This window comes from Pseudorca crassidens, chromosome 3 (assembly GCF_039906515.1).
Source record: "Pseudorca crassidens isolate mPseCra1 chromosome 3, mPseCra1.hap1, whole genome shotgun sequence".
NCBI lineage: Eukaryota > Metazoa > Chordata > Mammalia > Artiodactyla > Delphinidae > Pseudorca > Pseudorca crassidens.
Window position 1 is genome coordinate 91201863 of NC_090298.1, and position 21474 is coordinate 91223336.

General features: G+C 37.2%; 1 protein-coding gene across 3 annotated transcripts in view; it reads left to right on the forward strand.

The window, feature by feature from the left end:
- CAMK4 (calcium/calmodulin dependent protein kinase IV) overlaps nucleotides 1-21474 on the forward strand; it is a 231915-nt gene that overhangs the window by 158812 nt on the left and 51629 nt on the right. The gene's annotated exons all lie outside the window — the stretch shown is intronic.

Consider the following 21474-nt stretch of genomic DNA (forward strand, 5'->3'; position numbering starts at 1 on the left):
GGAGGGAGGACTCTTGATACCTAACAAGCTTATGTACCAATTGTGGGTGGAAAAAAAAAAATCCAGTCTTCACAATCTTTGCATAGGGCTGCTAGAAATAGATCTGTGATCTAACAAAATCCATTATTGAGATATCAATGCCAAGTTCGTATGGCTTTATAACCCAGACTTTCCAAATTATTTTTTCCTATAAAGCGTTTTGATCTTTTTGCTGTGGTGGGGGATTAAAAGTTTGAGGGCTTCCCTGGTGGCGCAAGGGCTTCCCTGGTGGCACAGTGGTTTGGAGTCCGCCTGCCGATGCAGGGGACGTGGGTTCGTGCCCCGGTCTGGGAGGGTCCCACATGCCACGGAGCGGCTAGGCCCGTGAGCTGTGGCCGCTGGGCCTGCGCATCTGGAGCCTGTGCTCCACAGCGGGAGAGGCCATAGCGGTGAGAGGCCAAAAAAAAAAAAAAGTTTGAATTTGGGGTGGATAAAAGCTGGAGAAGATGCCATGGAATTTTACTTTAAATACACAATGCAGTTCCTGATTATATGAATTTTGAATATCAAATTCATCTTTCACCACACCTAAAATAACCACTCCATTCCAGATTTTTTATCAGATACAATATATTTACCATCTTGGCTTCCTAAGCTTGCCAAATTGGGGATCGTTTTTAACTTTTCCATCACCTTCTCTCCTCACATCCACCTTCCCAACTTCAGTTGAATCTCTCTTCAAGTATCCATGAACATAGTCCTGCTCCCTATGTCATGCTATGACTATTTCTAGCATGACTTTAAAAAACACTTCTGGTTGCTTCCAATTCCTATCTCTAAATATACATCTGTATATGTCTATCAATCCTCCTTTGCAGTCACTGTTTTCATTTTGTCCCTTTTGAGTTCAGTAATGGTAGTTTTATGGCTTACTTAAATACTCATTTTAAATCTTCTTTTTTCACTACTGTGTTCCATAGATTATCTATTCAAGTAAACTTGCTGGCAGTTGCCCACTATCACTTTCCTCAAATCAGGCAGGCAGCTGGTATAGCAGTTAAGAGTACTTTGGGGGCTTCCCTGATGGCGCAGTGGTTGAGAATCTGCCTGCCAATGCAGGGGACATGGGTTCGAGCCCTGGTCTGGGAAGATCCCACATGCCGCGGAGCAGCTGGGCCCGTGAGCCACAACTACTGAGCCTGCGCGTCTGGAGCCTGTGCTCCGCATCAAGAGAGAGAGGCCCGCGCACCGTGATGAAGAGTGGCCCCAGCTCGCCACAACTAGAGAAAGCCCTCACACAGAAAGGAAGACCCAACAGAGCCAAAAATAAATTAATTAATTTTAAAAAAAAAGAGCACTTTGGGAGTCAAACAGAGCTGGGTTCCGTTTCTAGATGTGCGAGCTTGGGTCTATCACTAAATACCTCTGAGCCTCAGTTTCCGCATGTAAAATAGGCATAACATTCAACCTAACAGGGTTATGGAAAAGACTAAATGAGATAAGGTATGGAAATCATAGCAATCTACAAAAAAGAGGGAAAGAGGATAAGCAACTTAAGACTCAGAATATTCATTTAAAGATGTATTACATCTTATAAATCTATATATACATATACACTCCACAGCTGAGTACTAAAATAAAAGACAAATGACAATGGTAGGTGCTCAAAAATATTTGCCGAATAAATAAATGAAAATTTATCAAAATAGTCAGAAATAACCACTATTCTATATTTTGTCTTTCTAGATGATGTCACATTTACTGAAACATTCTTATAATCATTTTTCTACTCAATTCATATGAAACAAAACTATGTAATTTGCTGCCATTCATAAGATTCTTTTCTACTCCCTTACTATCATTTAATTCTTTTCCTTTCATTCAAAACTTACCTTCTTCAATATGCTTTTTCTGGTTGCCTCCATCCATTTAGGTCAGCTCTTGACTCTTTAGGCTTATCACAGTGGGCATGCTTCAATTTAGTGATACCTCGGGTGGCTGACTGGGAGAATTCTCATTCAGTGAATGAGAAATGGATGCTTTCAGCATCAGGATTTTCCCCCTGTTGGAGTTACATCAATTGAGGGATAAAAGAGCCACCAATAGTGATGGAGATGGAGGTGCTCCACATAGAACACAGGGACTAGAGTTCCTAGAACTCTGTTTGTCTGCAAAGGTGGATTGGTTAGTCTACTGCTAATCTTAAATTTAAAACAAAAACTGTGTTATTTTACCTACTCATAAAGCTCTACAAAGCTCCAGTTTAGGAAGCAGGTTACCGCATTCAAGTCAAACATTCTTTGAAAGAAGTTTTATAAAAATCAGAGTTTCTCTGATTGCTGCCCCTAAGGGTTAACTTAGAGAAAAAAATTAATTTCCCTCAGTGTTTCACAGGTAGAAAGCAAACAATTTAAAACTTGTGAGAAGTAGCTGACATTTATTATATAGTTTATTGTCAGCTATATGGCTATAGATAGCTATAAAAATAAGACAGTTGGGAACTCAAAGTAATCAGTGATATATCTCACATTTCCCCTGAATCACACACTTTTAAGACTGTATCTAGGCTGGTTTTTGAAAGCACAGAAGTAGAAAACTTCAAGATTAAAAATTTCTTGGGAAATATGTCACAGGCATAATGACACCCCTTAGGCAACAAATCTTTTAATCCTTCTCTTCCTCCTCACTTCATCCCAATTCTTGCCCCAAATATTTCACACTATTTGTCTGACTAATCTTACTCCTTCTGCATTTTAGCTTTAAATAGCATTTTTGAAAGCTTTTAAAATGAATATGAAAGATGTTTCCCGCTTTGCGTTTGAATTCATTCAGTTAGTCTTTAAGTGCAGATCTTTAAGCCTTCTTGAGTAGTCTATCTTCCTGAAATGAATTCAAGGTTGTCCCAAGTTAAACGGTCCAGTCAGTCTGGACATTCAGGAAGGGTCATCGTGTCATGTGTCATAAACCACAAGGCCAAACCTTAAAGCCCTCCTTTTCCATTTACTTGTAGAGATAACCAGGGACTGTTTCATCTCCTCTGGCAGCTCACTATTGCCACCACCTCTAGTTCTTTCCTTGTTATCATTGCTATCCTACTGTCCCTCTGTTTTCAAAAAAATTACTGTCCTTCTCTTTTTTCCACCCCTAATGCTGCCTCCCCTCTTTTGCTAACCACAGTTCTCTTGGGAATGTATTAATTTCAAAGCCATGAATTTGGAGCCTGGAGAAACTTGTAATATAGGAGTATACACTGAACTTAATAAAATAAAAGGAAATGGTTGAAAAAATATTAAATATGTTTGCTATCCCAACACAGAGATTTTTTTTGTTCAAATCGTTTTAAATATTATGGTGATGGGCGTGAAGAGTTGCAGACAAAAGCATCTCACCCTTTAAGGTTATGGAAAAAAATATGGTATCTGAACATCAAAGAAAAACAGGAGATGGACATGATTATAAGGATGCAGAAATAGTCGAAGCTCCTTTTGGTAAATTTTTTAAAACCTGTAATCTCCCCTAAAAAAAGAACAAATTTAGCCTATTAGAGAATCAATCGATAAAGAACTAATGACTAGATAGTGAAGAACTGGAAAGGCAAAAGGGGAACACTAAGCTAATGTATTGCAGAGGGAGCAGCTTCGAGAAGCAGCCTCCTCTTGGACTGGAGAAACCAAGTAAAGAAGTTGAGATTATTAAAATTTAGAAGTTTAAAGGAGGTGCTCTATAGACCTGTGTGAAAGTTCACTGCTTGGCTAGGCTGGTGTCTCTTTTCTGACATCAGAGGCATTGCCCATGCAGCGGGCACTCAGACCTTTGAGAACGATGTTCTGGCCAGCTAGTGCTGGTGTTACTGAAGAGGGACTCTGGGATTGGTTCTGTGAGCACTGGAAAACTACAAACTGGAATTAGCAACTGCTATTGGAATGATCTGCCACTGCGGGGTTAAAAAGTGTTTCAAAGGTACATGGGAAGAACAAGCAGAAAGACAGACTCAGAAAGGGAGCAAGTCCCTTCATCCGCTTCAAGGCTTCCACTCTCTTCCTAGTGCCCTCTAATGGCAGAGCCAAACAGGAAGCCAGCAGAGGAAAAGTGTCACTTGTAACTCAAGTCCCCACTTCACAAAGTGGACTATAGAAGGGCAGATATAAAGTTGAGAGACAATAGCTTAGTAAATGGTACCGGAAGTTATTTGAAAACAAAAATCAATTCTCAAAATTTCTGTTTCTATTCATAGATTCTTTAAAGTCTTCATAGTCTTTACTAATGTGTGTGAAATGGTTCTAGAGGTCAATGAATTCAAAACAAGTGCAGCAGCATTAAAAAAATTACCATCGGGCTTCCCTGGTGGCGCAGTGGTTGAGGGTCCGCCTGCCGATGCAGGGGACATGGGTTCGTGCCCTGGTTCGGGAGAATCCCGAATGCCGCGGAGCGGCTGGGCCCGCGAGCCGTGGCCGCTGAGCCTGCGCGTCCGGAGCCTGTGCTCCGCCACAGGAGAGGCCACAGCAGTGAGAGGCCCACGTACCAGAAAAAAGCAAAAACAAAAACAAAATACCATCTAGGGACTTCCCTGGTGGCGCAGTAGTTAAGAATCCGCCTGCCAATGCAGGGGACACGGGTTCGAGCCCTGGCCCGGGAAGATCCCACATGCCGCGGAGCAACTAAGCCCGTGCGCCACAACTACTGAGCCTGTCTGCCACAGCTACTGAAGTCCCCGCGCCTAGAGCCCGAGCTCCGCAACAAGAGAAGCCACCTCAATGAGAAGCCTGCGCACCGCAGTGGAAAAGTAGTCCCCGCTCGCCGCAACTAGAGAAAGCCTGCGCGCAGCAACGAAGACCCAACGCAGGCAAAAATAAATAAATTTATTTTAAAGAAATTACTATCTATATTTACTACCAAGTACTATGCTTGATAACATTTATAGGTTTAATGGGCAGTGTATATGTCATTCAGCTTTACATTATTTGACATGTTTAAGCCTTCTTCCACCTGACCTCTTATTCCTGTTGACAGAACCAATCTACTTTTATAAAGATGGAAAAGGCTAAAACTTCTTCTCCCACCCTCCCTTGCAGCTAGTCAAGGGCATATGACCTGATCCTCACCAATGAGTTTTGATGGGCAGTCTGCTTGTGAGTTATTAGAAAAGTTTCTCTTTAATAAAAGGAGAACCAGGGGAGGAAAGGTCTTTTCTCTTTTTCACTGTCATATTGGAGTCTATGTATGAAGCTGGGAACTGCTTTTGCTGTCTTATAATTATGAAGAGAAACATAACAGTGTTGAAGAAGGCAGAGAAAAAAGTAGACATCATTGGAATTCTCCTGCTTGATAGCTCATAGATGATAATGAGCTTCTCAAAATTTCTGCCACTTTAAATTGTATATCTTGTTACTTAAAGCAAAAAGATACTGAACTTCTTATTAAATAAACTTTTGAGTATATACTAATAATGGTTCTGTGGTCAGAGCAAATTGTATAGTTTTCCATCTATCTAAACATAACATGAAGGGCATACTCCTAGATAAAAAGATTCTGGTCCCTCACATTTCTAAAAACTGAATTTCACTGAACGTAAAACACACATCCACATACTGATAAATGAGGATTAAATATGATTTGAAGGGACACTGAGGTTTAAATTAAGGTCATTAACAATAAGCTTGCTTCTGACACTTGTTCTTTGTTTTTGTGAATATTTTTCTCGCTTGGGTCCACTTATTGTCAATAGAAAGATTCTTCTGAGGACTTAATTAAGCAATGAGAGACTAAGAAAGAAAATGGGGGGGGGTTGTTGTTTAAGTTTGTCGGTTCCTGTGGTATTTACATTTTTTTCTGGGGAGATTTTGTCTCTTGTTACTTCCATTTGAACGTTGATCTCTGGAGGGTGGATTTTAATGCAAGGCTCAGGCATTAAAACACTATAATGATAATTTTACCAGTAAAAAGTAAAAGTGGTTATATATTCTTACTAAGAATTGAGAGATTACATTCACCAGAGAAGAAATAACAAATAGTTCTGTTAATGTTCTAATTTTTTTATTTATAAACATAGAATAAAATAGATCAGTGGCTTAGGCATAGCATAGATATTTTATCAAAAAAATTTGGAGCAAAAAAAAATCTACATTCTGAAAATTATATCTCAATATTAGGAACCTGGAGATCTAAAAATAATGCCTGGGAAGGAGGTTCCTTTCTCATTAAATGTTTCTGTACATCATTATTGACAATGATATCAAAAGTTTATCAAATTCTAAGTGGCCTTCTCTCTTTTGAGTCCAGGGAATCACAATAAATTCTAGAGTAAATATCTAGGAATTTTCCAAGTACTATATACAAAATATCATGTTAATTGTTACATTCTAAATGACTTGTTCTTTCTGTAAATGATGTCGGTAATTCAGTTCAACCATTAGCTGATTCTCTGGTATGTGCCAAAATCTTGGATACAGAGATTAAGAAGTTCATTAGTTTATAGAGCAGATAGACACATAAGCACAGAGCTGTAAGATGACATATGTGCACCAATTGATGCGTTTTGCAACTTCAAAGACATCAGGGAGGGTGAAACCTATTCAAAACATCTAGAATGAAACTGAGTCAGAAAAATCTTGCCAGAGGATGTTATGTCTGTGTTGGGTTTTAAAAGAAAAATTGCTGTTTAGTAGTCAGCCAGTATGAAAAAAAGGGAATACCAGGAATACTCCTTTTCTCCCACAAATTTTTATAGAACATAATAGACCAAAGATGCAAAGGCATGAACTTCTGGTCTTTGGATATTGCTAGAAAGTAAAGTACACTTGGTGAGAACTGGGGTTTGAGCGAGAGGTATGGATCTTGTCCAGAGAGGCTTACGTGAAAGAAGTTCCCATGTTTCTGTAGGTGAGGAGACTGTGAAAGACTTCTGCTGCAGGACCATCATCCTTCATGGGAGCATGAAGTCCAAAAGCAGGGCAGCCAGTTAAGAGGTTATGAAAATGTCCAGTCAAGAGATGAAGAGCATCTAAAAGGACATGGTTTGTGATTCTATGAATGAAATATGCTAACAGCTAAGCCCAGGATTCCCCTTGGGTCTTCACTGCCAATATTTATGAATGTTACATATGTGAAGACTTAGAGATTATGAGAAATAAACTAGAGTGGGGAACATGCATAGAAGAGGACTTAGAGGATTGATAAGAAATTCTCATCAAACTTCCTCACCTTTATTAACATTACAGTGCAGTCTCTTCTCCTCACTTCTCTGCCCACTTGCTCTCTGAGGCTTTACTCCATTCTCTTCCATACAGTTACACAGTTCCTCTAATGAACTTTTTCTTCAATTCCTATTTCCTTCACCTACATTTTTTTTTTCCTTTTATACTCTCTTTTGCCTCTCCTCTAGCTGAGAACAAATGATGAAAAAAACAACAGCAAAAAATAACAAACATTTTAAGAGACCAACCAAAGCCTCTAGCCCAGGATGACCATATTCCCTACACACAACATGCACTGTAGGTCCTGAGAGCTACAGAAAGTAAACATGAGACACAGTCCCTGCCTGGAAAGATTTAACAAGAAAAAGAGGGTAAAAAATAACATCTAAGTTTATCTTTCTTTGAAGGAAACACCTTGGGATTGAGGTGAATATCTTCACTATTCCAAAAGCCCATTGAAATGTCATGCACATGAGGTTACTGTGTAGATATGACCTGATTCTTACTTGATGTCCTTGCATTACAGTCTTTAGAGGTTCATTCACAGCTGTTCTCTCAGGCTTCAGTTGCTAAAGGAATGAGATTCACAGAATCCTTGACTTTGGAGCAGGAGAATTGGATGACCTCAAGTAAGGGTAGGAAAATTTTTTCTAGTTAGCAGCGGCAGTATTAAAAAAAAAAAAAAGTCACAAAAAAGGAAACAAAATGTAGTAAGAGATCTACCCGCAGTTTCCTTATGAGGTCAGGAAAGGCACACATTTTTTCTGTTTCTATAGATGACCTACAAAGACTTAATGTGAATAAAGAAAAAGAAAAAAGATGGGAATTCAAGCTATAAGGGAATATGGTTTTAAGTAAAGTAATAAGTTTTAATTACATTTAAAAATGCTTATTCCAAGCAGGTGTGTATCAACCATGAGAGGAAGGATATTATCATATTATCATGATACCTTTTCTATTTTAAACAAACCTTACTCTAATTGGCAATTTGGCCTATTTTCTGTTCCTGTGATACAGTATTTCACATCTATGTATTCTGTTCCTCTAACCCTGAATGCTCTGAAAAGCTAAAATTCAGAAAAAGCTGAGCAAAGAATTCTACCACCCACAATGGGCGCTCTAGGAGGACAGTCTCTTCTTTACGTCAATATAGTTTATGTGTGACAATCTCTACCTATGGACTGCAAGGGAATGACTCAAGCTAAAAAGATTCCTTTGAAAATGATCCCCTTTTAGGAAAGAATTATCATGTGGGAAATATCAAAGTATTGTGGCTTGAAGGTGAACAATGATCCTTTCTTTGTATGTGTGCTTCTCTCCAAGGATGGTGGAGTAACTAAGGTTAGATTCTAGCTAACTATTTCTATGTTGTTTTTTCATTGATTATTTATTGGAGCATGGGGATGGGACCATGAAATTTATATCCTTGCTGTTGGGTAACAGTTGTCTGCCCCATAACTGAAGTACTCTCTGCCTTGAGGAAATGAAGTCCTATTTTGTATTATAAGGATGAATGTGAATCTTCTACTTATGATGTCTTTAACACATAAAAAATGAATTTTTATTTTGGGAATGGTTAATTCAGAAGTAGTGTGGAAAAATGAATCCTCTGAAAGAGTCAGGTAAATATTTTTTTATTTCTGGGTCAGAAGAAGAGCTTTCAGGCAACATTATAATAATACTCTGTTAACTTCATTCCTTGAACATGGACTTTTGATTTTAATATTATTAAATAATTCAAGAACAAATTCTGCAAAAGTTTTACAAAGTATTTTGCCTGCCTCATAAATGAGAAATATAGAACTCAGTGAAGACGTCAAATTAACATACAGGTAGAGGCCTTGGTCATAGCTGTAGATTGCACCAGTCATGGAAACAGAAGGTTAACTTGGTTTTCTTGTTTTAGTCACTGTCTTTGGTCCCATCTCAAGTGTGTAGCTCCTGAATAAGGAGTGCTCACAAAAAATCCAGCTTACTCACTTTGGGTAAGATTCAGAGTTTCTCAATGGAAACAACAGGAACACTAGTTTCATTTGGGCAGGGCAGTTCTTTGTAGGTGTTTAGCATCACTGGCTATATTAACCTGTTCAGGCTGCTATAACAGAATACCACAGATTGGGTGGCTTAAAGAAAAAACATTTGTTTCCCACAGTTCCAGAAGTTAAAAGTCCCAGAACAGAATGCCAGCATGGTCAGATTCCTAGTGAGGGCTCTATCCTAGGTTTTAGACTACAGTCTTCTTGCCGTGTCCTCACAAGGGAGAGAGAGCAAGCTCTGGTCTCTTCATCTTCTTATAAGGGCACTAATCCCATCACGAGGTCTCCACCCTCAAAACTTCATCTAAATCTACTTACTTCAAAAGGTTTCACCTCCAAATACCATCACACTGGGGATTAGGGCTTCAACATATGAATTCTGGGGGGACATAAACATTCAGTCCATACCACTAACCTCAATACAGTACACTGAATGCCATAGGAGGCCAATACATTGCAACTACAAAAAAGAAAAAATTCTTTCACACAGTTTCCAATGCATCTAAGCGCAACTGTCCCCTTAATGTGTCTATTCTCACCTTCTCTCTCTGTCTCTTTGTCTCTGTCTCTCTGTCTCTCTCTCCCCCTCTCTCTTACTTTCAACCTCTCTCCCTTCCTCCTTCCTTCTCTCCCTTCCTATCTTTATTTTGTAAATTCCAGAGAATCATCACCATCCAAAGATCTAAAGAAATGGAACCACCATTGCAATATATGCAGTGTTGGACATACTAACAATTCTTACTAACTTTTTTGCCTACTTTAAAGAAAAATTTCAGTAACCACCAGAGGTTTCAAAATGTTCTCTTGACCTAGGACAAGAATACCCTTTCTCATTCCAGTGTTCCAGTTTATCTTTCTGCCTTTTATAAATGTAATTTAAGGCCCCTTTGCAATATCCTCTTTATTTTTGGCTCATGAAAGTAGTGTGAAATAATTCTAATGCATTTTACATGCCATATATTTAATATTAATCTTCTGTGATTTCTGACCTCAGTGTTTCCTCCCAATTATTTATTTTGCTTAAAGTTTACAGAGCCTGCTCTGCTTATTTTTTTCGAGGAAATGGTTCCCTACATTTCATCAATCCATAAAATTTTGCTGGAATGTCATGGCTCTCCCTATTATGTTATAAACAGTTGGTGGATTAAATAGATAACTATCAATACTTATCTGTGCTCAGGACACATAAAAATAGTCAAAACTCAGATTTTATTAATAGAATGTTCCACGTGTTTTTAAAGATATGTATAAGTTGCATGATTTTAGTGGCAAATGATGACCACCAAGAAAATGAATAGTATATATACATAATTTGGAATGTAGACAAGGAAGATTCACATTTAACTGTCCTTTGTTTTCTTTATGTCGCAGTATATGTTGAACGGAAAGTACAGTAGTCCCCCTTATCTGAGGTTTTGCCTTCCTTAGTTTCAGTTACCCGCAGTCAACCATGGTCCAATAATATTAAGTGGAAAATTCCAGGAATAAACAATTTATAGTTTTAAATTGCATGCCATTCTGAGTAACGTGATGAAATCTTGCACCGTCTGGCTCCATCCCGCACCTGATATGAATCATCCCTTTGTCTAGCATATCCCACTAGTCATTTAGTTGCCATCTAGGTTATCAGATCGACTGTCACAGTATTGTGTGCTTGTATTCAGGTAACCCTTATTTTACTTAGTGATGGCCCCCTTTAAAGCACAAGAGTAGTGTTACTGGCAATTCGGATATGCCAAAGAGAGCCAAAAAGTGCCTCCTTTAAGTGAAAAGTTCAAAGTTCTTGGGTTAATAAGAAAGGAAAAAAAATCATGTGCTGAGGTTAGTAAGATCTACTAAGATCTATGGTAAGAATGAATCTTCTATGCATGAAATTGTGAAGAAGGAAAAAGAAATCCATGCTAGTTTTGCTGTAACCCCTGAAACTGCAGAAGTTATGGCCGCAGTGCATGATAAATGCTTAAGATGGAAAAGGCATTAAATTTTTACAACAAGATATTTTGAGAGAGGTAAAGTGATTAAAGAAACAGAATAGAGTTTCTACACACCAAAAAAAAAAAAAAAAAAGATATGAGAGAGAGATAGACACCACGTTCACATAACTTTTATTACAGTATATTGTTATAATTATCCTATTTTATTGTTAGGTATTGTTATTAATCTCTTACTTTGCCTAATTTGTACATTAAATTTTATCATAAATACGTATGTATAGTAAAAGCAGAGTATATATAGGGTTCAGTACTATTTACGGTTTCAGGCATCTGCTGGGAATATTGGAATGTATCCCCTGCAAATAAGAGGCGGGGGGTGCACTGTATAACTTTCAGCTCTAATTTTGATACAGCAGACCTGCAAGTTGGAGATTATTGCATTGGCATCTCTGTAGTGATCAATTTTCTTCAGATTTATTTTGTGTTACTTAAAAGACTTTCTTTGGATGTTTAGGATCCATCTTGATTTTCAAGATAAAATCATACATCATATCACACCATTTCCCCCCTTAACCCTCCAGTGTCTCCCCATCACAGCCACCCTCTATGCACGGCCCTCAGAGTCCTGCCTGGAAAGGCCTTCTGCTGACCTCATGATCCTCTTTCCATGGGCCTTCATTCACAGCATTCCAATGACCTTCTGTTTCACCAACATGAGAAGCTCTAGTCCAGAGAATTTTGAGCTCTTGTTTGAAACTAGAATATAAATTACCGGGTGTTTTGAACCTCTTTCTACTATGTCCTGCACTCAGAATGGTTCATGGTGTATATTGGGCATTCCATAAATATTTGTTGGATGACTTGACTGACCAAAGATTGTTTATTGCTTCATTCATTTATTCATTCATTTATTCATTCATGCATTTACTCACCACCTAACCAAACAACTAAAACTATTTATTGAGCATATATTTAGACCCTAACACTATACACTCAATAAGAGAGCACATGGCACGTGTGTGCCAAGAGTTTATGTTCTTTAGTTTACCATTTGCTAACTGCAAAATACCCAGTGTATTCATTTTCTATTTCTAACAAATTACCACAAATTTAGCAACTCAGAACAACTAATTATCTCTCAGATCTGTAGGTCTAAGTCCAGGGGGCTCTACTGGGTTCTCTGCTTAGTGTCTCACAAAGTGGAAACTAAGCTGTTAGTTGTCCCGGGTAATTATCTGGAAATTCTAGGAAAGAATCTGCTTCCAAACTCATTGAGCTTCCAAGCTCCTTTGCCAAATTCACATCCATGTGGTTGTGTGACCAACATCCCCGTTCCCTCACTGCTTGTCAGCCAGGGACTGCTTTCAGCTCCTAAGGACTGCCTCATTCCTTGGCATATGCCTCCTTCCAACTTCAAAGCTAAATTGTTTCAAATCCCTGACTTCCTTTTCTGCTGCCAGCCAGAGAAAACTCTGCTTTTCAAGGGTACATTTGATTTTATTAAACCTGTCTGAATAACCTCCTTATTGTCATGTAAATTAATATAATCCTAGGAGTGCTGCCTTATCTATTCGTAGATTCCACCCACACTCAGAAGGGAGAGCATTTAATATAAGAGCTAAGTTCACATAGGGATCATTCATAGAATTCTGCCTATTACACCCAGACCAACCTACTCTTACCAATCAAGGTGTGATGCATTCGTTTTCTAACATAATGTATCCGCTCTAATCAACTCGAAATGTGGATTCTATGGGAAAGTAAATTAGGAATCCAAAGTTCAACATTCAAGGATAAACTTGAATGTCATTGGTTTTCAGGCCTTTCAAAGACTCATTCACTGACAAGTATTTTGGTTTGTTTTTTAATGTGTAGCACTTAATTTGTGTTCTCATGCTCTTCTATTATTCTCTCCTGGAGGTTTTTTTTTTTTTTTCATATGTTAGGAAATCAATTCTGCTACTTCAGAGTATTAACCACAACAAGTATTTTCAGAGATTTTCAAAACTATTTGCCATATCTTAGAAAAGAAGCTGAAACACAGATCAGTGATCAAAAAGGAGGAATGATGGCATGTGGCTGAGGCTATGTGTGGCATCTTGGCACACAAAAAAAAAAAGCAATATACTTACATACATTTGTTTTTTTGTTTCTCTCTAACTTATTTTTTTGCTTAACAATATGCCTTGGAAATTTTTTCCATTTATGTATTAGTTTTCTATTGCTGCATCACAAATTACCACAAACTTGAACACTTAAAATAACACTATATATTATCTTACAATTTTGTAGGTCAAAAGTTAGGCATGGCATGACTAGATTCTCACAATTCCAAAATTAAGGCATCATGAGGGCTGCACTTCTCTCTGGAGGCTCTGGAGAAAAATCCGCTTCCAAGCTCATTCAGTTCCTTGGAGGAATTCAGTTCCTTGGAGGAATTCAGTTCCTTGTAGTTGCCTTGATACTTGGCCTTCTCCATCTTCTCACCTGCAATGGCACATCAAATCCTTCTGATGCTTTGAATCTATTTCACTGACTCTTCTGTCTTCCTCTTCTGCTTTTAAAGGCTCATACAGTTACATTGGGCCCATCTGGATAATCCAGGATAATCTCTGTATTTTAAGGCAACAGTAATTCGTAATCCTAACTACATATGCAAAGTCTCTTTGCCATGTTACCTGGCATGTTCACAGTCCCAGAATTGGAGAATGGAGTCTTCTTTGGGACCATAATTCTGTCTACAATATTTTAATACATACGGATCTTTTTCATTCTTTTAGTTGCTATGTGGTTTTTCATACTGTGAGCTCTGTAATTTATCCAGTTCCTACATGGTTATTAAACTTTTTTCCAATTTTAAAAATTATACATAATATAGTAATAAATATCCTTGAGGCATATTATGCACAAGTGAAAATATTTCCTTAAGATACATTCCAAGAAGTGGCTTCTATTAGACAATTAATATATTCATTTTACATTCTTTCATGGATGTGGCTAAATTTCAAGGCTTTACCAATCTACAATATTGCTAATAGTTGGAATCTTCCTCTTTAACAGCATGTGCATCTGACCAATCCTCATCATTACATTCTTTTCTCTATTCTTTGCTCTGTTTTTCGGTGATTTATATGTGTTTTTATGTGTTTTTCTCTTGGTATGTAGGAGCTCTCTATATATTCAAATATTAATCTTGATCATATATGTATAATCTTATATATATCTTTATGTATAATCCATATCATATAGACAGATGGATAGTAGAGTAAATGTTTTCTCCTAGTTTTGCTTTGTTTATGTTGTCTTGCATAATTTTATCGTAGGGGATCAAATTTGTAAGGTTTTTTTTCATCAGTTCTAAGATTTTATATTTTTTATATCTTTCTTAGGAAGTCCTATCATGTTTTCTCTCCCTCTCTTTCTTTCTTTCTCTATATATACTTAAAATCTCATGTAATTACTCTTAAAATACTTTTGCGGTCATTTTGTTTTGTTCTTGTCCTTTTCTTACTTTAATAGCTCTTTAACCCACACTTACTATTGATCCGTCTTTGTTAGTTTAATCCACATTTGTTTGTTTGATAGCTCTTACATGGAAATATTATTATTGTTTGTTATTTTAGTGAACTTGTGTGTGCATTTATATTTTTAGTTCTCTGGTGGTTCCTTTTATAACTTTAAACAATATCGTTCAACCTCTATTTTGTATTTTATTAAACTTAGGCACTATATATTTTCTCTCCATTGGGAAAAATAAGGAAATTAATATACATTCACTTCCTTCCATTGACGTCCACCTTCAGATTCTCTCTTGTCATATCTCTGTTTTATACCGGTAAGGTTTACATCATTTATAATCTGCATCTTACTTGTTTGGGTTCTACCTTTAAATGGACTTGATGCCCATTACCAGCCCTTTACCACAGTTTTTTCTCTTTATTTCTTAATTGGCTGGATTTATTCAAGTAGCTGAGGGTTTTTTGTTTATTTGTTTTGCTTTGAGTTTGTTTGTTTTTTCTGTTCCCAGAAGGGTATAGCAACAATATATTCCCCAAGTTCTTTCATGACTTTTATGGTCACTTTAAATTTGCAGGACATTTTGTAACATTTGTGGGACACTTGGTCCTAACCTCAGCAGTCTGTACCCATTCGTCTGTAATCTCCTGGCACTGAAAGCTGTCTTGCAGAAATCTGACATCAACTTGATACTTCCCTTCTTAGAGATGATCTGCTTTTTTCTGCTTAGAGGTCTATGAATCCCTTCTTTATCCTTGAAGTTCAATTACTTAAGCAGGTACGTGTCAGTTTTCACAGCTCTTTTCCTATTCGGAAAGCAGCAATAGCATTTCCCCCATTTTACAGTTGTGCACAAACAAGCTTTGAGAGGCTGTTCAAACAGTGGAACCAAAGCTGTTAAAACTCCCAGTCTAGGCTTGACCACATTGCCAGGCATCTGTGCAAGTCTTCCTTATTGGCCTTTGGGATTCTGGGTCTTTTAAGTTTCAATCTGTACAGAAGTCCATTAAGTTAAGCAGTCTTGTAGGCTTTTGATAATTTTCTGTGCTTTTCTCTTCCTGAGAGATGTAAATTTAGAATTTTAACAAATCTACTTTCTTCCCTGCACTCTCATGGCGTTTTCTACCACTGTAATACAGCACTAACCACACTGTATTATGGTTAGCTGTACATGGTCCTGTCTCCTGGAATAGGCAGGAATAATGACTTATCTATCTGTGTCTGTCATCCTTTTCCTCTGCCCTTTACCACCTTTCCCCACACCCCACATATGCCTTTGTATTCATGGCACAAACAGGTACAATATATATTCATTGACTTGAATCCAGTTATTTACAAAAACTTGTTTAGGATACCAGCATTTTGAGTGCAGGGAATATTTTAGAACTGGCCTCGTATCCTTCATTTTTACTTTTTATTTTTTTCTTATTGATTCATAGATATTTATTTGCCCATAAAACTCTTATGAAAAGCAACTTTGCCAGTAGCACTTATTGTAAAACAAAAATAACTTCAAGATCATCTGATTTTTAAAAGATAATAGGACTTCAAACACATTTAATAATTCAAGACACTTAAATCACATTACTTTCAAAAATGATAATGCTAACCCAACTCTACAGGAGAGCACATTTCATGGAATATAATGTCTTTTAGAATCTAAATAAATATACATAGCGTATTTATCTGTGTTTTGGAAAAGATATCTAATTTTGTAGCACTTCACATGATGATAGATATAGAGGAAAATCCATGTTGAAAAACATAATTTCTCACACATACACTTTGCATTCTACTCTTGGATTCTACTTCTCAAAATTTAACCTTAAAATACTTAGATTTCTATGAATAATATGTTGAATGTGCCATAGGTTCTGACTATCTGTGTGATTTATTCTTTGAAATGTTCCGTTGAATGTTGGAACCTATCTAGAATCCCAGTATCTAACTTTTAAATTACCATCCTGACTTTTGCCTGTGAAATTATTGTTACAGAAGCTTAGCCACACTCAAGTCTTAATGGCTCTTGATCCTGCAGAATTCCAGAAATGCCATCTTATTGTTAGTGGAATTTCACTGAGGAAGAGCCTTGTTAACACTGATTCACATCGATCATACCTTCTATTTATATATAATGGGCCATTTAGTGAAGGAACTAAATGCTTATGCTCTACTCTGCTAGAAAACTGAAAGAAGAAAGAATCTTGAGAGGAATATACAGTTGAACACATGTGACTAAGACCTAATAATAACTATCTCAATAGTAATAGTACCAGCCATCACTACCATGTGTTATCAAGCACTTATTGTGGACCAAGCTTTTGCTAAAATCTTTATGTAAATTATTTCACTTAATCTTCAAAGGCTATCAGTCTCTTTACATTAATTTCACAGATAAGGAAACTGAGATTCAGAAAGGTTAGGTAACTTTTTTAAGATCACATAGCTGGTTTGTGGCAGAATCAAGATTAGAACACAAAATAAAACTTGACTTCAGAGTTTATGCTCTTAATCCCTCTGCCATCTGCCTTCTTCTACCATATTATGTTATAGACGATGTTGGGCCCAAAGCCAGAGACACAGATGAGCAGACAGAGAGGCCTAAGCACGGAAGGAGTTCAAGGGCTAACACTCAAATGTGACAAGTGAGATACATCTCTTTTAAAGATCACATAGCGGGGGGTGGGGGGGAGTCACACCTTTTTAAAAGACACAGGTGCATTGCAGCAGGTGTGCCTGTTTATGTTTGCCTTTGCTTTCTTACTCTTGGATTCAGTTCTTGAAAACTGCTTATTTGAGATAATGAGAGAGAAGCACTTTACATGCTTAATTAAAAAATTAAGTCTGTCTCAAACAAATTAGGAATATGTACAAATGCATATTTCATTCTTTTTTGGACAAGAGTAGGTGGGAATAATGATAGCTCCACAGATGTACCTCTTCCACGTGCAATCAGCTCTGTCACTTTGTCTATATCCAGAATGATGGTAGTTGAACATCCCTTGATGTGAGTCAATAGTAAGAAATTGGAGAGGAGACTTAAATTCGTCGTAGCCAAATTCAGTGTCCATGTAATTATTGTATTTCTTCACAAGTAGTTGCCCTTTAACACAAGTTTTAGGGGGTCATAAATATTAGTGCAGCACTCATGGGCTGATTAATCAGACTGGTCTTACCAGGCATGCTGATGATGAGGCTGACTCTCAAATAGCAGTGCCCTATGTTTTCAAAATGAAAGCATCTACCTGCTCCTCCTTTGACATTTTGTAGATAATCCTTGTTTTCCTCAAAGTTAAGTCAAACAATAGACTAAGAGAGCTCAGCTTGGCTGAATTCAGAACTTTCTTCATTCATTCATCCAACTTTTCTTAAATATCGGGAATGATGGGTAGGCTAAAAGGAATTAGCATGGTTTGTTATGACAATATAACCAACACAGTACAAATATGATTCTTTTTCCATTGTAGAGTTTATTAAATAGCTTATTATATTTGCATATGATTAAAATCTTATTCTCCATGAGTACCAGAAACCACATTTATATTCACATGGAATTTTCATGGAATGGAAATTGAGATGCATTGATTTGATTTTGGTTTTGAGATGCAGTGTATTGATATACCCTGAGAAAACCATAATTCAAAGAGTCATGTACCACAATGTTCATTGCAGCTCTATTCACAATAGGCAGGATATGGAAGCAACCTAAGTGTCTATCAACAGATGAATGGATAAAGAAGATGTGGCACATATATACAATGGAATATTACTCAGCCATAAAAAGAAACAAAATTGAGTTATTTGTAGTGAGGTGGATGGACCTAGAGTCTGTCATACAGAGCCAAGTAAGTCAGAAAGAGAAAAACAAATACCGTATGCTAGCACATATATATGGAATCTAAAAAAAAAAAGTTCTGGAGATGCATTGATTTGATTTTGGTTTTGATATTAGATTTCTACCTTAATATCACTTCAGGAATTTTAACACTGAGCCTCATCATGTGAATTCTAAAGAAATGTCATTTAACAATTAAAAACATTAAATAAATACAATGTCATTTAACCTGAATTGACAATACCAGCAATTTAAAGAATGTGGTGTTTAATGGAATGATAAAACTTTTTGTATTTGTAAACCCTGAATTACTGAAATTACCAAAAAAAATCTTATATTCATATATGAAGTACTTGAAAATCCATAACAAATTACTTTTATGTATTCTAATTTAGAGTAAAAAGAAGAAATAAGAATTAGAGCAGAAATCAATGAAATTGAAAAGAGGAAATCAGTAGAAAAAAAAAATCAATGAAACCAAAAACTGGTTCTTTGAAAAGAGTAATGAAATCAATAGCCTCTAGCCAGGATAACTAAAAAAAATAATAAGAGACTGGGGACACAAATTACTAATATCAGAAATGAAAGTCGGGACATCACCACAGAGCCATCAACATTAAAAGGATACTAAAAAATACTATGCCAGCAAAGTTGATAACCTAGATGAAAAGGACCAATTCCTTGAAAGACACAATTTGCCAAAACTCAAGCAAGAAGTAAACAATCTGAATGGACCCATATCTATTAAAGAAATTGGATAAATAATTAGTAACCTTCCAAAAGAGAAAGCACCATGCCCATTTGGGCTCACTGGTAAATTCTACCTAACATTTAAGGAAGAAATTTTTACCAATTCTCTACAATATCTTTCAGAGGATAGAATCAAAGAAAATACTTCCTAACTCATTCTATGAGGCCCACATTACCCTAACACCAAAACCAGACAGACACTACAAGAAAAGAAAACTGCAAACCAATGCCTCTTAGGAATGTAGATGCAAAAATCCTCAACAAAATATTAGCAAATTAAATCTAACAATGTATAAAAAGAATTATACACCAAGAAAAAGTGGGATTTATTCTAGGTATGCAAGCCTGATTCAACATTTGAAAATCAATTAATGTACTCCATTACATCAACAGGCTAAATCATATTAACAGGTGCAGAAAAAAAATTTGACAAAATCCAATACCCATTCTTGATAAAAACTCCCCGAAAACTAGGAATAGAAGGGAAGTTCTTCAACTTGATAAAGGATATCTACAGAAAACTCACAGATAACTTAATGCTTAATGGTGAGAAACTCAAAGCTTTCCCTCTAAGATTAGGGACAAGTCAAAGATGTCCCGACTCACCATTGCACTGAAAGTTCTAGCTAATGCAATAAGACAAGAAGTGGAAATAAAACATGTAGGTTGGAAAGCAAGGAAGAAACCATCTTTGTTCATAGATGACATGATTGTCTATTTAGAAAATCTAAAAGAATCAACAAAACTTGAAGTACTTTTTTAAAAAAGATTTTATTTTTTAGAGCAGGTTTAGGTTCACAGCAAAACTGAGGTGAAAGTACAGAGAATTCCCATATGCTCCCTACCCCCACAGATGCACAGCCTCCCCGTTATCAACACCCCCCACCAGAATCGTACATTTGTTACAACTGATGAACCTAAATTGACACATCATAATCACTCAAAGTCTGTAGTTTACATTGCAGTTCACTCTCAGTGTTCTACATTCTATAGGTTTAGGCAAATGTATAATGACACATATCCATTATTATAGCACCATACAGAGAATCTTCACTGCCCTAAACCCTCTGTGCTCCACCTGTTACTCCCTTTGTACCCATGGATTGAATCTAAGGAAAATAGTATAGGTAAAATGATACTTCCACCACTAGTAAATAGACCATTCTTAGAAATATGTACTTAATAGACTTTTATGATGTACACATATATAAATAGAAAAATGAATTTCCAACCTGTTGCAAGCACCCATGTTGCCCCACTCTGACTTTGTACACCAGGAGACTTGTACCAAAATCAGAAACAAGAATTAGAGTCTGACTGTTCTTCCTGACCTCTTCACCTATCAACTACTCTAAACTGACACCACAGGTTTCCCTACCCAGTGACATTCATAATTATCCTCTCTGTAAAACATCCTACTCTCTTTCCCCATGACATTGCCACTCCAGCAAGCATTTTCCAGCAAAGCTTTGCTTTATCCAGACACTTCAAGCCACACCCATAATCTAAATAATGGTGCTCACGTAGGAACCTTACTGCAGGGACAGCAGCGGGCCCAGTCCTCTTCAGGCTCACTACTGGAGTCCAGTGCGGCTCTTTCATTTACAAACGGAGGCCTTTTGGCTTGGTCACTCTTTGCTAATGAGTTATTAAGGCTGGACAACTCAGTTCCATTTTATTACAATGCCCCATACAATTTATGAATGTTTTAGACATGAAGGAAACTGAAGAGAAAACTAACAGGTGAATTTTCAAGTGTCTTTCCCCAAACTCCCCTGACGTTGTATTGAATATTCAGATCAACTTCAAAGGATGTGAAGAAATTAATTCAGCCATAACTATCAACTTAATGCTACTACAGAAGAAGAAAAATAATGTAATTATTCAAAATGTCATTTTGTAGATGAAACCCTTTTTCCTGATTTTTTTTTTTTTTTTTTTTTTTTGTCTGCGTTGCGTTGCTGCTCATGAGCTTTCTTTAGTTGCATGGAGCGGGGGCTACTCTTCGTTGTGGTGTGCAGGCTTCTCATTGCGGTGGCGTCCCTTGTTGCAGAGCATGGGCTCTGGGTGCACGGGCTTCAGTAGTTGTGGCTCGCGGGTTCTAGAGCTCAGGCTCAGTAGTTGTGGCGCACGGGCTTCGTTGCTCCGCGGCATGTGGGATCTTCCCAGACCAGGGCTCAAACCCGTGTCCCCTGCATTGGCAGGCAGATTCTTAACCACTGTGCCACCAG